This window comes from Canis aureus, chromosome 21, assembly GCF_053574225.1.
Source record: "Canis aureus isolate CA01 chromosome 21, VMU_Caureus_v.1.0, whole genome shotgun sequence".
In the NCBI taxonomy this organism is placed as follows: domain Eukaryota; kingdom Metazoa; phylum Chordata; class Mammalia; order Carnivora; family Canidae; genus Canis; species Canis aureus.
In genome coordinates, this window is record NC_135631.1 from 34,767,435 (window position 1) to 34,784,454 (window position 17,020).

Below are 17,020 nucleotides of genomic sequence, written 5' to 3' on the forward strand. Positions count from 1 at the left end.
AGAAAATGAGTATTTTGATGGGTTTATCATTGTGGATATGAAGAATTCGTTTTGGAAGTTTTACCTCCCAGAATTTTGATTGAGCTGTGGAAAATGGGATTACTTCGGGTTAAATAATTTGGCAAACCTCATTTCCAGAGTAATTAATATTATCTGCGGACAGATAACTAAAAAGAAGAGAAGGCAAATGTCATCATCATCATCTTAAGAATTATCCATGAAAGGTAGGTGAGTTTGTCCTCTCCCAGATTTCTACTGAGGATAGGAAGGAGAGACAGCATAGAATGATAGTGGCCGACATAGTAAAGATGGGATTGCCAGAAACACAAAGGAGAAGGTGTTACACAAGAATCTCCGAGTTTGTATAAGTACCGAAGGGAAAGGCCTCAAAGAAAGTTCTATGTAGAGTCTACAAAGTTTGTCTCTTTTTGTCCCCTCTGGTGAGAAAAGGAGATGGGTTGCTCTGGGGAAAGGTTGGCAAAGGGGAGGAACTCAACCCCTCCAAATGAGTCCATGAAAGATGAAGCCTTCATGATTTGACTTTGATATTAAATTCAAATGCATCTTCTATTAGATTAAAAAAGACCTCTAAGCAGTATAAAGCCTTTGACAAAAAAAAAAAAAAAAAATCAGAGACCAAATCCACCAGCATGTCAACACACAGTCTCTTGATGAACCCATGTCTACCTTCTAAAATAAGAGCACTCATGGGACACCTGGGTGGCTCAGCAGTTGAGCGTCTGCCTTTGGCTCAGGTCATGATGCTGGAGTCCTGGGATCGAGTCCCACATCGGGCTCCCTGCAGGGAGCCTGCTTCTCCCTCTGCCTGTGTCTCTGCCTCTCTCTCTCTCTCTCTGTCTGTCATGAATAAATAAATAAAATCTTAAAAAAAAAATAAAATAAGAGCACTCAAATACACACAAGACACAAACCAGCCATAATCGGCCCTCAACTATGTGACAGTCTGAGATGAACACTAAGAAGTTTTAGATGGAAGTAAAAGAATCATAGGGTACTCATATAAACCATATCTAATCTAAAGAAAAATATTGAGACACAACTACCCATGTTAAATATGAGAAAGATGGAAAGCTGCTCACCGCTATTAAAAGTGATGCCACAAAAATTTTAAGAACATAAAATGCAATATAAGATTAAATACACTTCTTAGAGAATTTATACAAGGTACTGAAAAATGTTTCCTTAAAGAGTACTTTGAAATCCAGAAGAAGTACATTAAGAAACATGAAACCAGTGAAACAAAAAATGTATCAAAAGAAGTCAAGGATGAGATAATGAAACAATGGAGTAATTTGAAAATTAGAGACTGTGAACGAAAGAAACAAATTGAAAATCAAAACCATATCATTATGGAATTAACAAAGAAGGCACTATTAGGAAATAATAAAATATGCATATTTAAAGCCTAAAATCATGTCATAAGAAGACAATGTTTCTAAGGTGGTTAGAAAAAAGATGTTTTTCTTTGGGTGCAGAACTAATTCTAAGCTTATAGAAAACAAATGTTCCTGAAATAAAAAGTGAATCATTAGGTAGTAAGCAGCAAACAATCAAATATATAAAACAAGAATGACAGATTCTCAAAGATAAGTCTAGAGAAACTCAGTAGAATTAAGAGAGTAACTCAAGAAATCTTGTATCCCAAGATAAATCAAGTAGACAAACAAAAAGATATAGATGTATGTAGTAATTAAGATTCATCCAAATATATGTGTAAATAAACACCATGGCACTGGAACAAAACTTTTTCTTTTAGAAATTTTTTAAAGAATATTTAAATAAGTAGTATATTTTAGATACATTGCAAAATGTGATATAGAATAAATAACACCAATGCAATAAAAGAGTATCCAGCACAAACACACACACACATATTTACACATATGTGTGGGTAAATATGTATGTATGTAAATATATTTAATATTTGGAATAGAAAATATCAAAAATGAAACCATTACTTATAATATATGAGGTAGAGCTAAACTTGGACTCAGATGAAAAATTCAGAGCCTTATACATTAATCCTACTTAATTTGATACAAAATAAACATACAAGATAAAATTGTTTAATAGAACAAGACACAGACCACAAAAGAAACCCAAGAAAAGAATAAGGAAGGGTGCAAATAAAACTAAATAGCCATAAATTGGTGAAAAAGAAGGAATAAAGTGAAAAGCCACTTTTTAGATCAATTTACAATAAAGAAATAAAATTAAACAATTGTAGAAAACAAAAGTGACAGTACAAACATAGGCAATTTAAAGTTTTTTTTGCAAAGGTATAGGTAAGTAAATGCAAAAACCTAGAAAACATACATTTTCTATTAAAAAATCAATAGACATAAAAAAGCTAAAACCTTCACAAAACCCAAAATAACAAATAAATGTTCCATTTATTCACCATGGGAAAAAAAATGGCCACAGAATCACGAGTTAATACTCTTTGCAGGGGATCCGTGGGTAGCTCAGTAGTTTAGCGCCGCCTTCCGCCCAGGATCCTGTAGTCCCCGGTTCGAGTTCCGCGTCAGGCTCCCTGCATGGAGCCTGCTTCTTCCTCTGCCTGTGTCTTTGCCTTTCTCTGTCTGTGTCTTTCATGAATCAATAAATAAAATCCTTAAAAAAAATACTCTTTGCAAAGTGTCAGGCTCAGACAATGACCAAGTAGCTTTTCTTTATCAATTCTTGAAGGGACTGACATGATGTAATCTCACTGAGTGTGTTCCATAACACAGAGACAAGAATGTAACTCCGCATCACTCTGACCATAAATCCCTATACAGTAATGCAGATTTAAAAAATGAAAGAAAACTTTGAATGCATGATAGGGTGTTATATAATTTCTCCCATAACCCACTATCAGTTTTCCAATAAGAGGATCACTTCTAAAGTATCTCTTATGGTCATCTGTCCTGCCTCTGGGCTTTAAGGTGTAGTGATAATTCAGGAGCCCTAAGTGTTTTTCACAGCCTGTGGCACTTCTTTCCAACACAGGGGGCTCAAACTTGTAACATCAAAAAATAAATCCCAAATAAGTCCCTTTTCCTTCTAGTAGTTTGCATTTGTAAATCACACACACACACACACACACACACACACACACACACATATCACTATTTATGAATATGTGAAACTGATAATTCTTGCATCAAGCTCCAAAGTCAATAAGTCAAATCGACAAGTGCTTGTTCAGTACTCATCCCTCCCTGTCTGAGTAGTTTACAATCTGTGGAGAACTAACTGGAGAACTTCTAGAAACGCTAAATACTCAAAAGGTATTTTTACCATAGAGATCATAAATAACAGAAGAATTGAGATGAGAGAAATATCGAATTATCAAAAGAGGTCAATATCTTTATAGGAGGAAATAATAAATTTCCAAAATTTTAAGTAACTGCCCCAAAGTAACTTTATTTTGACCAGGTAGTAAATCACACACGCAGAACAACCTGGTGGTAAGAAAAGCAAAGATTGTTCATGGGAAATAATTCCCAATTTTTGAAATGCGGTTATATTTTCCTGAATAAATGAGTTAAGCAGACACCATTTGTTGATAAGCATCATATGGGAGAACGGAGTGGTTTGCCATAGTCAGAAAGTAAATCAATCATAGGCCCGAAAATAGAATCCACATGTGCAGACTTGTAGAGCCAGTTGAGCCACCGGCCAACACTCTCTCATCACGCTGGATTAGCTCCGCTCCTGTCCAGGAGGAGACTGTTACTGGGGAGGCCGATTAGACCACGGAACCCAGTCCCAAGGGAACTGACGGACACACCATCTCACGCGCCCCTTAAAATAACTTCAGGACCTGGAGGGTATCATTTGGTACTAGGACGGAAATAAAGGGCATGCTTAGCCCGAGATATTTACCAAATCCACCCCACCTGACTCAGCCACATTAAGGAATTTTTGTTTGAGAAAACCATTTTTTTTTGAGGAAACCAATTTTTCTTTTTTGGGGGAGACCCATTATGAGCTGGCTTATGCAATATCATCATTAGAAAATAGTTCATTTTTACCAGGGAGATTTCTGTTTGTTTTGGTAGAATGGCATCAAAGTGTTGGTATACTGGGACTCCAGCAAGGGATGTGTTTTTCTTGTATTCCTAGGCTGTACTTCATTTATTTATTTATTTTCATTCATTCATTCTTCGCTTCTTTAATCAATGAACAAGCTAGTGCCCATTTTGTTCCCAGATGTGTCATAAAAGGAAAGAGGCAATTTCTACATCACAGTGGAGTGACAGAGACAGACTTGACCTATTCATGTGGACTCTTTCAGTTGCAAATAATGAAAACACAACTCAAATAAAACTGCGCATCAGCAAGAGTAGCTGAGATATCTGGGGTTTGAATGGCTTCTGCCAAAGCTAAGTCTAGGTGCTGGAATAGTGTTTTTAGGGTTTGCCCTCTTTCTCTTGACTTCTTGGTTGTTCTTTACTCCCTAATGTCTTTACTCACGTGCTTACAGGATGCTTAGCAGTCGTGATCTTAGAAAAAAGACATTTTCTTTTCAAGTGTCCGTATTAATTTCAGAGTGGAATTTGGTTTTTGCCACTTAGGTCATTTGTTTTCTTTAAGTTACTCAGTGTAGCCAGGGAAATGTAGTATTGTGATTGGCTTTGATCTGGATTGTGTGTCTCTCCTGCAAGCAGGACAGTGGAGGCAGTTCCTCCCAAAGCACAAGGACTAAAATGGGAAGAAATAATTTTTCAAAAATTGACAAGAAAGATAAAATATGTCCATTATGGACATTTAAAAGGATATGTATGTAACACAGGAATCATTGTAGAAACAGAGGTGAGCTTAATCAAGGAACAAAGGAAGTGATGTTCGACGTTCTAGAGGGTTGTGAAGGGTCAAGGGATGCTTAAAAGAGTAGATAAACTTTGACCTAAGTTTTAAAATGTAAACAAGATGCTTAATTTTTGGACTAAAGTTGTAAGACCTGACAGCAAGAAGGGAGACCGGAGTTAAAATATAAAGATGCTAAACAACCTGGGAAGTTATCTGCTCTGAGCTCATCAAGTGGCAAACTTTACTCGCCGGGCAGATCAATCACTATACAACTGTGTCTAGATCATAGTAGTTGTTCAATAAAAGTTTGTCGAGTGAATAAAAGTTGAACAATTTCCAACCAAATTGGGAAGAATTAAGTGTAGAATTAGGGAGGAGTAGAATAAACACTTTTCTCCTTTGGGCATTAGCCAAGTACATGGATGCTTTTTGCAAAATTAAAAGGTAGAACTTGGCAGGATTTGAGATTTAGTGATACCATGTTCACTGCTGGACAAGCTTCTAGAAGAAAATGTGGATGATATAAGCAGTCTCTTACTTGTACTCTTCAACATCTAGCAAGACATTTAGGTATAGTTTTCTACTTGCAAGGAAAACAATCATTTTAGATGACACAGGATGTTGGGAGTGTCTAGGGGCTGTTCCGTGCTGTCAAACATTCATGAATGTCAAACACACATGTCCAAAAATTACCTGAGTTAATTTTTGCTCAATTAAAATTTTTTGCCTATGTTCTGAAGTCTTTTGACCACAAACTTTTACTGTCTTGTGTCTTTTTTCCCACCATCCTCACAACTATTTCTAATTCTCTGTCAAGTCCTGAAGTTCATGATGTGACCCTAAGGGGAAATGACCTTGCAGCAATGGAGACTCTAGATCATGCTCCTTGCGGGCAGGTAGCAAAGCCTTAATTTCCACTGGTGGAAGAGATTTTAAATAATTCATATGTTTCCAATTGGAGATTAATGAAAACTAAGTAAGTGTTGTTGGCTTTTTTTCTTTTTTTAAGATTTTATTTATTCAGGAGAGACACAGAGAGAGAGAGAGAGAGAGACAGAGACAGAGACAGAGACAGAGACATAGGCAGAGGGAGAAGCAAGCTCCATGCAGGGAGCCAGTGTTGTTTTTGCTTGTATTATCCTTCCCTGTTACCAAGACACCTTGCCCTAATCTTACCTTGCCACAATGGGTGGGGAAAAGAAAATACAAAAGTAAGGAGGAGAGTACTCTGACCTCTTACATTTCAAGATTAAGCAATTTATATTTTTCCAAGAATGCTGTGGTGAATTAAGAACACATTTTCTTCAATATTTATTAATCATTTCCTATTCCATCCTATGTGACTATATTGTCCTCCTAAAATTATACTATTATGTACTTACTTATGTTATTTTAATTTTTAAAAAATACTTTATTTATTCATGAGAGACAGAGAGGCAGAGACACAGACAGAGGGAGAAGCAGGCTCCTTGCAGGGAGCCGGATGTGGGACTCGATCCCCAGACCCTGGAATCACTCCCTGAGCTGAAGGCAGATGCTCAACCGCTGACCCACCCAGGCATCTCATTTATTTATTCTATTTTTTTTCCATTTATTTATTTTAAAGACTGATTTATTCACTTAAGACAGAGCATAGGCATGAGGGGTGGAGGGAGATGGAGAGAATCTCAAGCTGACCTCGAGCTGAGCCCAAGCCTGTTACAGAACTCAACCTCATGACTCTGAGATCATGACCTGAGTGGAAACCAGGAGTTTGAGTCTCAACCCACTGTGCCACCCAGACATCCCAAATATACTACTATTTAATGTCCATTTTAAAAACAACCTATTTAAAGGTTATCTCTTATTGTTAGATATTTCCCAATATTCCATTAGATCTAATGTGAGCTTGATACAAGTATTTTCTCATTGAGCTTATGCAGAGAATCAGGAAATGGACCAAATAAATAAAAAAAAAAATACAATTCCTGACTTCTTTGTTTGGATCAGGCAAATGCTGTTAGACAATCAGCTATCTCAAGTCTCTAGGCAGGCAATACATGAAGAGAAATAGAAGCAGCAAGAGAATACACAGTGTTTGGAATTAATAGTGTCCTTCACAAGTTGAAGTGTAAAGTCAGTGTACAAGGCAATATGCCCTGTGGTTACGGCACTGGGATTGAAAGTAATCCAAAATACAGCTGATTTCCAGTGTCACTATTTTTTAAATGAGTTTTTACTTTGGGAAAATCAGGTAAATTAGCTGAAATTCATTTTCTTTATCAGAAAAATTGAAACAAATTCTCAGGGCAATTGTGAGGATTAAATGAGAAAATGTATGTAAAATATACAATATATTGTATGTAAAATATATTGGATCTTACATTATATAGGTGCTCTATAATTAATATTTTCTGAGAAATCTGCCTTTGAGGAACAGATTAGATCCCTGGTTATAACGAAATCAAATGAAGTTAATTATACATGTAAATAAACAAAATATTGGTTACAAGAACAGATACTCATAGAAACTTTGAGAAGCACTTGGTGGCAGTGTTCCAGGACCTGAGTCCAGGGGACAGGAGATGAGGATATGAACTGTTCAGTCAAGAGGCCGGGGTATGTTTGATGTGGGGGTGAACACATTCATTGTCCCAGAGCAAGTCTAGCACACGTCAGATAAGCCTTTCACTGATCCCAAATGCAGCAGAATTATCTGGGGGGCTTTTAAAATGCAATTCCCATGCTCCACTTGGACTCCCTAGGCTATGGCTAGATAATCCGTATTTTTAGCTTATGATCCAGACATGCAGCCCAGTTTCGATGGTAGAGGTAATGCTCTTTATTCTGATCATGTGCTGTTCCCTGGGGTTGTGGCCTGGGTCCCCATGGGTCTCCGTGCCCATCTAGGACAGAGGGAGGACGAGCTGATCAGATGGGCAGCACAATGGCATTTCTTGTTATAAATTGGTAGTTGTCACTCTGGCCTATCCCGAGTTTACCATAAACTAGGTTGATATATGGTGTGTTGACCGAATAAAGTTCCGACACTTCTCAATGACAAAGACCAGACAATTCCTCTAGGGAACTGCCAAACTGTGAAACCTCTTAGAAAGTCACGTGACTGGCAAAACCCAGTCCTTCCTTCTTTTCAAAGGTCAACGGTGCTGGCCCAGGGACTGCCCTGTGCTATGGTCACCTCCCTCAGAGTCCGCAGGGCTGCTTGCTGTCCCGTGATTTCTTTCCTTCATAAACGACTGTGAGGAACTCCAGAAATGAATGTGCTTGGAAGAATATTAGAGGACACGCTCGCTGCCTTCTTTGTCCAAGCAGAGGTGTCTGTGTGGGAGCCAAGGGGTCAGCTGAGAAGCAGCACTTTGTGTCACAGGCTTAGCTCCGCTGCAGCAGGTCCCGGTGATCTGGCCAGAGGCTCCACGAGCACACTGCCTTACTTAGAAGAAAAAGAGGAATTATTCTCTCACTTGCTGTGTTTTTTTTTTTTTTTTCCAACAAGGGACTCAAGACCATTAAATAATACTTAAAAATAATCCTGCTGCATCAGCAAGCAATCCCTGTGTTGTCAGCGCAAGGCTTTGGTGGACACATGATCATACAGCCTGGTGGGGTAAGTTCAGCGTCTTGCACTGACCACTGTAAGCAAGTCTCATGGTCTGTCCCCACCCCTGAATCCCTGCGATGAGGCTTACTGTGCGGAGAGTATCACTCCCTTCCCTTGTCCCCAAGCAAAAGACCATTGCTCTTGTGTTTAAATTGAAACCAGGCTCTTTGCTGCATGACAAAACCAACTTTCAAAACTAGCAAAGTGTAAAAGTTGTGCCACTGGAAATATATTTTTGCCATAATCCCTTGCTAAGTTCCCTAAATTAACTTCGGTATTTCTGGTCTGACAGCATTATTTAAACTTCCCCCACCCAATGCTTCTTGCAGAAGGGGTCAAGTCTCCGTCCTGTATTGTCTCATCCCAGTTCGAAGATGAAACTATTCTTAAAAAGTCTAGGAAGGCCTCTCTCATGAGCAAGTAAGGTGCCTACCGGCAAGCTGCCAACAGGCCCAGAGCCGCAGAGCAAAGCGACACAAGCTGGGCCTCCTAAAATTTCTTTCCCTTTTAAAACTTGTTCTAATGTTCAGTCTAATATGTTTTGGGAAGTGTCCCAAAAGGATGACTTTCTGTTGGCTCTGCACTCTTCTGAGACCTGAGTGAGGTTGTTACAAACCAGCTGCCAGGGAGCTGGGATGACGCATCGTGCCCACTGTGCAGGGCTGTGTAGGGAGTACACCTTGCCCCTGCTTCACTGGCTTCAGGGACTGCAGTTTGAGTTGTGATCGGTAGAATAAGGTCTAGGAGGTCCAAAGAGAAAATTAGTTCAAATCTGTTGCATGTTATGTTAGTGTGCAGGGTTTACATTTATAAATTGTGGTTTCATGAGAAGAAAAGAGAGGATTTTCAGAATAACATCATTGCATCTTTTGGTGCTGAGGAGGAAAGGATGTGTCCTGTGTGTGCATTTGCTTAGGCCCTTAACCTCCCAGTCATTCCAGGTCAATGCCAAGCATGCTAGGGGTGTCGAACAGTTTCCCTAGATCATGTGCTATCTTCACATGCTACGTTGATCCTAACAACCTAATGGGAAGGGCACTATTAGCTCTATTTCTTTTATTTTTAATTTTTATGTTTTTTAAAGATTTATTTATTTGATAGAGAGAGCACACAGGTGGGAGGGGCAAGGCGAGGGAGAGAGAATCTCAAGCAGACTCCACTCTGAGCATGGAGCCCGATGCAGGGCTCTACTTCAATACTCTGATGTTGTGACCTGAGCCAAAACCAAGAGTTAGTTGGTTAAACAATGTACCACCCAGGTGCCCTTTGAAAAAATTATTTATTTTACACAGAGAGAGTGCAAGAGAGTGTGGAGGTAGAGAGACAGAGGGAGAGAGAAAGAGAGAGACGGAGAGAACGAGAGAGAGAGAGGGAGAGAGAATCTCCACACCCAGTGCAGAGCCCAACATGGGACTTGATATCATGAACCCAAGATTGTGACCTGAGCCGAAATCAAAAATCAGAACTTAACCCATCCATGCACCCCTGGCCCTATTTGATAGACAAGGCAAAGGGAAATGAAATGATTTGTCCTGAGAGCTGAACTGATATTTGACTAATTCGGCTTTACTCCACTTTCTATGTTATCTCTAAACATGGTAAAGACCAGGTCTGAAATCAATAAATATTTTTCCAGAGAATTCGATGTCCCAAACTTTGGAATAGAGCCAATCTAATCTTTTTCCTTCAAGGTTGTTGATAGTAGGATATTTGCAAACTATAGATATTACAACATAAAACACAATTATTTCTCTCAGAATGTGAATGGAGGAAAATGACATTACTAATTTTCAGATGAATAAACAGACACTTGTACATCTTATTGATTAAATATGGAAATGCCTGCAGAAACTCACAAGTTTGGCAAAATTGAAGCAGAACTTCTTACAATGGAGTATCTCTTTTTCCATTATTAAAATATTTATTTAAATGTCAATTGAATCCAGATGCAGTTTATAACTCCTCTATTCATAAAATGAACTTGGCACCCAAATGCACTAACATATAGTGAAAGAAAAGAGAGTGTTGTAAATCTTTCAAAGTATTTCTAGTATTGAATTCATTTTAGTATAATTCAAATTTTCTATTTCTATTTTTAATCCTCATGATTTTAATAATCAACCAAAATTAGAGCTAAATTTAAAAATATATTCACAAACTCATTCACAACAATGTTAAGACCATCTAGTTATTTTCTACTATACCTGCGTAAGCAGGCACCTGGCGTTACCTACATATCTGTTCCTCTGATGCTGCCCTGATAATGGGACTCAAACACTACTTGAATGCAGACCAGGTGACAACTGGGAGAGAAAAAGGCAAGCTGACAGTAGACCAGGACCAGCAGGATGGTTTCATTGCCTTATTTTTCAAGAACACAGAGGTATTTGTCTACTTGTTTGAGTCTCTAGACATCTGTTAACGCTATTTTTATCCAACTTTCTTTTGTCTCAAAATTCAACCTTCAAATTTGAAAGCAACTTTTGGATCTTCATAAAAATCAAGATTTTTTGAATTAAAAATGTTTAATTCAGAATGTGGCTTGATTTTTAAATTTCATTACCCATTCTACTAATGAATTCATCCCATATTGCAAAATATATGTGATTCTCTCATTAAAAATAATAGGAGAGAAATGCCTGGGTGGCTCAGTGGGTTAAGCATCTGACTCTTCCTTTTGGCTCTGATCATGATCTCAGGGTCCTTACAGTACAGTCTGCTTGTCCCTCACCCTCTGCTCTCTCTCTTTCTCTCTCTTTCTCTCCCCCCCCCCAAAATAAATAAATAAAATCTTTTAAAAGAGTAATAGGAAATGCAACTTTAAAGCTATCATTAAATAATAATAGTTACCAAATGCTCTAAGTACATTACCTAATTTAAAGGTCACAGGAGCCTAGTAAGACAAATATTATTATCACAAGTTTACACTGAGAGAACTGAATCTCAGAGATGACATACACTTAAAAAGACTGACATCAATGTGATTTGCCCAAGGCCACTGAGGCAGAGTTGGGACAAAAATAACCTAAAATTAAAAAAAATAAGAATAATTTGGTGCTTTCTTTCATACAGAATTACAAAGAAGACCTAAAATATTTAATTAAAAGTCAAGAAATTAGAAAATATAAATAAATGGATCTAGCCTAGAGGTTTAAAAAATGGGATAAATACCCTATGAACTGAACAATATAAAATAGAATTCCCAAGGCTTAAAAGGTAAAAACAAACTTTTGAAGGTGCATCAAATATAGTGGAGAGAAAAAGGACAGTAAAATCCTCACATTTTTAGTGACATCAATTTCTTTTATAACAGTGACCTCCAAGGTGAAGAAGGTCTCTGTTATGATTGTACAAACAGTTCCAAGGACCAAAATCCATCCCTCTGTTTCTCACTGTTCCATCTCTTTGTGTCCTGCTGGATGTTGATAGAAGTTGATGAAGAGAACTGTCCCTAACTCTAGACTAACGTCACTGCCTTCAGTACCCTGGACCTGAGGACTGTGAAAAGCAAGGGGTCCGCATAGAGGAGAGAAGAGACACAGCAGATTCAAGTATTGGAGGTGAGGGGCCAGGAAATAGGGGTGAAATGTTAAAGTGGTAAAGTAAGGAGGGGCTATAGAACAATTGCTGGAGATTGAGAAGGATTTCATCTTTTTCTTTCCCCATGATTTATTCTCCTTCTCAACTTTACTCTTGGCCTCTTTCTTCTCTTCATTACACTTCCTCTCTACAGCAACAGGAGAATCATGGAATGCTATGGCCGCTCTCAGCCCGATGGTATTTGGGGAACAGTACATGCTCTTCTCAAGACTTGCCCCTCCTCACACCACTGTCTGTGCCACCATGTTTCTCTGCTCCCCACAGGCCTCTTCAAGGGGAGAAGCAGGAGGAAATGGTGCTGGGCAGATGGTGGTGAGTTGCAATAGGCTTGTTAGGCATTGGTTGGATCATGTTATCCATCAGTTGGGGAAGGTAAATGATATAGTCTATAGTAACCAGAGAGTAAGCCCCACAGTTGGCCAGTTGAGGTAGCTGACAATAAGTAACAAATGTAGATAGATGTGCAATGTACATATTAGTCAGAAATTGTCAAATATAGCTTATATATTACATATATACCTTTATATCACTAAGAGATAATACAAAATATAGGCATGCAAAAAAAGATTTTCTACTTATTGGCTAATGGACTAAGAAGGCATTTTTTTTTTTTACAAGTATAAAGTATAATTCAGATGAAAAGTTTAGATACTTTCTTTTAAGCTGGAAACAGCCACAGTTATCAACTCCAGCTTATAGATAGGGAGTCTAATATTTAAAGTGTCTGAGGTATTTATCTGGGGTCACCAGGTATTATGTTTGCATAAATGAATTTCTTACTATGGCATTTTATTTTTACTTATATTAAAATTGAAATTAGGTTTCCTAGTTCCCCATTTATTATGGTCTATGGCACTCATCCAAGTGTCATGGTGTCATAGAAACACATCTCAAGGTAGATATATATACATGTATATATATGTGCATGGGATCTTTCAGCAGTTCTCCTGAGTCATATTTCCAACTGCTTCTATGGTGTTGCCACTGAACTGTCTTGCCACTGCATTCAATTTATCAAGTCCTAACTGCATCGTATCTCTCACAGATACTGTTATTCTTCTAGTCATCTGAATGAGACTAGAAATGTTGGAGTCATCTTTTATTCATTCTGCTCCTTCATCGTCTAATTATGATCTGTCCCCAAGGGTTATCATCCCTTCATCTTTGCCTCCCCTGCTTCATTCCCACAGCTACCCCATACTCAGGGCTTTCATCACTTTAGACTTAAATTCCTGATAGGCTCCCTTGCCTACACTCCATCATCCACCACTCTGGCCTTAGATCAGTGGCCCTTCAATATTCCCAGCCACTAACTAGTCCAAACACTTCTTCTGGAATTCTGAGTCTTTCTAATCTGTCTGTTATCTACGACAGTCTAACATTTAACCCTCAGCCTGAGGGAGGCCACTTTCCCTCCACCTTCCTACCCAAGTCACTTTATTTCTGCTTCCAAACTCTGTCTTGAATAATTTTCTCTTCCTTCCCTCTTATCTCTCCTCTTTTATTCAAACTATAACCATACTTGGAAGCTCAGCTCAAAATCCTTGTCTGTCGTCTTCAATGATTTGAAAAGTTCAGGATGATTTCTCTATTTCCTGAATTCATATGATGTTCAGCGGTATCATAGGCTTTGGGCCTCCATTGTACCCTTATTGGACATAACGTATTTACCTTATCAGAAGTGCTGTAAAACTGTCACCTGCACGTTCAATAGCATCAAAACAGTTGAAGACACATTAAAGGGATATTTTACCAACTGGCTGATTTGTTGAACATGCATTGCTGTTTTTTATAAGCAGACAGGATAAGCAAGCAGGCATCCCTCAGTATCAAATATCTCAAGGAAATGGGCGACTTCTTTAGATTTTACAAGTCTAATAATTTTGGCTTTACTTATATACTTATCCTGAGCCAAATATTCTGAATTTTATGCTGACAAGGGAAGTATCAGAATAGGAAACATCCTTTACTTTAAGGACTGGAGATTCCCGTGCAGAATTATATATGGAAATTCTTTCCTATTTTAAAATGTAACTCTGATGTCTGATTTGCATCATCCTGTCTAATTGTGTATCAAAATTAATGAGCATCTGAATACATACGCATACCTGAATTTCTGCATATTTTTTTTTCATGTCAGTAGTATAATTTCACAAATCAAAAAGCTGAAAGGTACATAGATCCCAGTCAGGTGTCCTTGGGTTAAATAGAAAACATCTAATTTAAGTTTCTACTATTTCTACCACTTATTCAAAATCTTTGCAAGCAAAGGTAAAAAAGGAACAAGGTTTTCTAGTAAAATGAAACTGCATAAAATCCCCAGCAGTTCAAAACTTGGCATTCTGGACTTTTTCACGAATTACAACTGCAAGTTTAACAGCCAGCCTTGGGGACTTCAATGCACCAGGTAAGGGATATTGTTCCATAGAATAATTGCTCTCTAGGGAAAAGGCATTTCGGTGACTTTCATGTTATAAGGCAGCACGAGCCAGTGGGTCATTAATCATTAGTGAGTGTCACTGAAGAGTTTAAATATAATGAAAAGAGCCCAATGACATTAAATATCAGATGGAAAAAATTGTACAAATTTTCATGATAATCTGACTTACTGACACAAAAGTTCATGCCTATACATATATGCAAATATCAAGTTTAAAAGAAATATGATAAAAGCAACTTAATTTAATACATTGAACAAAAATTTATGTCTCCACAGCTGATTCTTTTGGGGTTATGTGTAGGAGAACAGCAGAGTAGATGGAAATGGGGCAATGCTTTAAGAGTCTGAAATTAAAATGTACCATCTCTTTGAGTTGCTAATTTTTTAAAGGTGAATATTTTAAATTTATTCATCTATCTAAGCATAAGGGAAGCAGCTTGTAGTTAAAATTAAGCATAAAAAATTAAAACATAAAATTAAAGATAAGAAGTAAATATGTAGTTAAAATTAAAATAAGGTAAAACATAATTAAAATAAGACAAATAAGTACTAATAGGAGAAAAAGAGGGCATTCTTTTTCCCCAAAAAACCCTACCTTAAAAAGAGCTAGGGTAGCTATGAACTATTTCTAGCCCTAAGTTTGTAGCAGCTAAGCAGAGAGAGAAATAGAATAAATTATCTCATGGGAAGTATAATAGAACGCCAGGAAAACAGTTTCTTGTTGCACTAAATTTTAAGAGTTTATCTCATAACTGACATTGTGCAGCATTGATTCAGTTAGTCTTCAGTTTCAAACAGCAGAAACCACCTCTGGGTAACTTGAGGAAATTTATTGAAAAGATGTGAGGGAGCTCTCAGAATCAAAGGGAAGGTTGAAAAACCAGGCTTGGACCCAAGAGGAACCAGGCTTCTTTGAGTCTCAGCAGCTGGAACAGTGTGACAGTCTTTCATGGGCAATAGCTCTTCAAGAGGCCACTTCCCTGCCATCCTGGGGTCTGTTCCTAGGACAAGGTGACTTGTGTCTCCATCACAGAAAGAATTTGACAGTTTCTCCCAGGCATGATCCTAACGAATTGGCCCAACTTTTCTGTCGCCCTTGCTTCTCCTAACAGGGATTTACCTGTGCCGGTCACCTGAGGAGCTGCAGCTGCTGTCCTTCTGCTGCCATCGGAGTCCCCCCCACCTCTTCCCACCATGTCAATGGCTAGTGGGCCTTGGCAGGTCAAGATTCATATGGTTCAGCAAAATAATTTGAGGGGAGAGAGAATATTGCACTGAAATGAGAATGAAATTTAATAATCCGGTAAGACTACAAATCACTTAGAGATACAGTTTCTCAGGAGAAAATGAAGCTCTTTGAAAAGGAATCTTAGTCTTCTCTCCTCCTCACCCCTACCCCCAGGCCAGAGTGCAGGAGGAAGGAGGGAGAGTCCACCTTCAGGGAGGAGAACGTAAAGAGCCGCCCCTAAAAAAGCAAAAAGGATATCAGACATTTTTAAACACATCTCCAAATCTGCAAGATATTCAGGATGTCAACACCCAAGAGAGTGTTGGCTGAGCTTGGGTGATGCACAAGCCTGTGGCTGCTGTATGGGGCAGCAGAAGGAGCCTGCAGGGACCTCAGGGCTTCCCTGGTGGGAGAGGAGGCATCCTAACTACCAATCTGTCTGAGGCTATGACAAAGTGAGGAGTGGCAATTCCCTAAAAGGGATCCGTGTTCTCGTAAATGAGGGGAAATGGGTTGCTGAGCCACCAATCCCAAATGGATCCCTGTCCTATACGAAGGGCGGCAGCAGCCACAACAGTAGCAGTATCTTATCTGACGTTCAGTGGGTGCTTACTATCTGCTAGACACCGGGATACGTGCTTTACACTTGTTCAGCCTCACAACCTCCCTATGATGCAGTACACTGATTTATAATTGTGATTTTAATGAATAATTTGCCAAAGACACCTAGATGGTCAGTTATGGAATGGGGATTTGAATCTGGCTTCAGGACTCAGAATCCCCATGGCCATGAAGATAAATGCAAAATCAGAGCTCCTTGAATACACTCTGTATATAATCAAATATATTGTGAAAATGTATGTTAAGTATGTTATTTTAAAAGCCCTGAAGTATCAAGATCATGCCAAAAACAAACTTAAATACATGCAGATGAAGGTCAACATTATTTCAGGAAGAATAAAGGTGATTTTTGTTGTTTGTTTTTTAGATAGAGAGTTTGTAACTGCTTCCTCTGTGTACTTTGATAAATGTAACTTTCTAGTCCAGGTATGTTAATTTAATTAGTTATTTTTGTTTTGCTATTTGTATATTTAAAAAAACACAAGAACAGTAAAATATCTGTTGCCAATAATTTTACAAAAATTCAGATATTCGCAATTTAAAAAGCAAAAGTTCCTTGTCACTCATGCCCAAATCTGCTAGTCCCATTCCCTAGATGAGAGTAGTAAGGTATAATTTTTTAAAATGCCCTTCTTCACAAAGAGCAAGCGGGCTGTTCAACTTCTGTGTCATATTTCTAGCCAACAATTAAAGACAAATGAAAGAGTGCTCTGTT

General features: G+C 38.3%; 1 long non-coding RNA gene across 1 annotated transcript; it reads left to right on the top strand.

The window, feature by feature from the left end:
* Nucleotides 1-8,305: 8,305 nt before the first annotated feature.
* Nucleotides 8,306-16,631, top strand: LOC144293465 (uncharacterized). Its single transcript, XR_013360692.1, has 3 exons — nt 8,306-8,422; nt 11,846-11,976; nt 15,569-16,631. It is a non-coding gene; the product is annotated as an uncharacterized LOC144293465 (long non-coding RNA).
* Nucleotides 16,632-17,020: the final 389 nt, after the last annotated feature.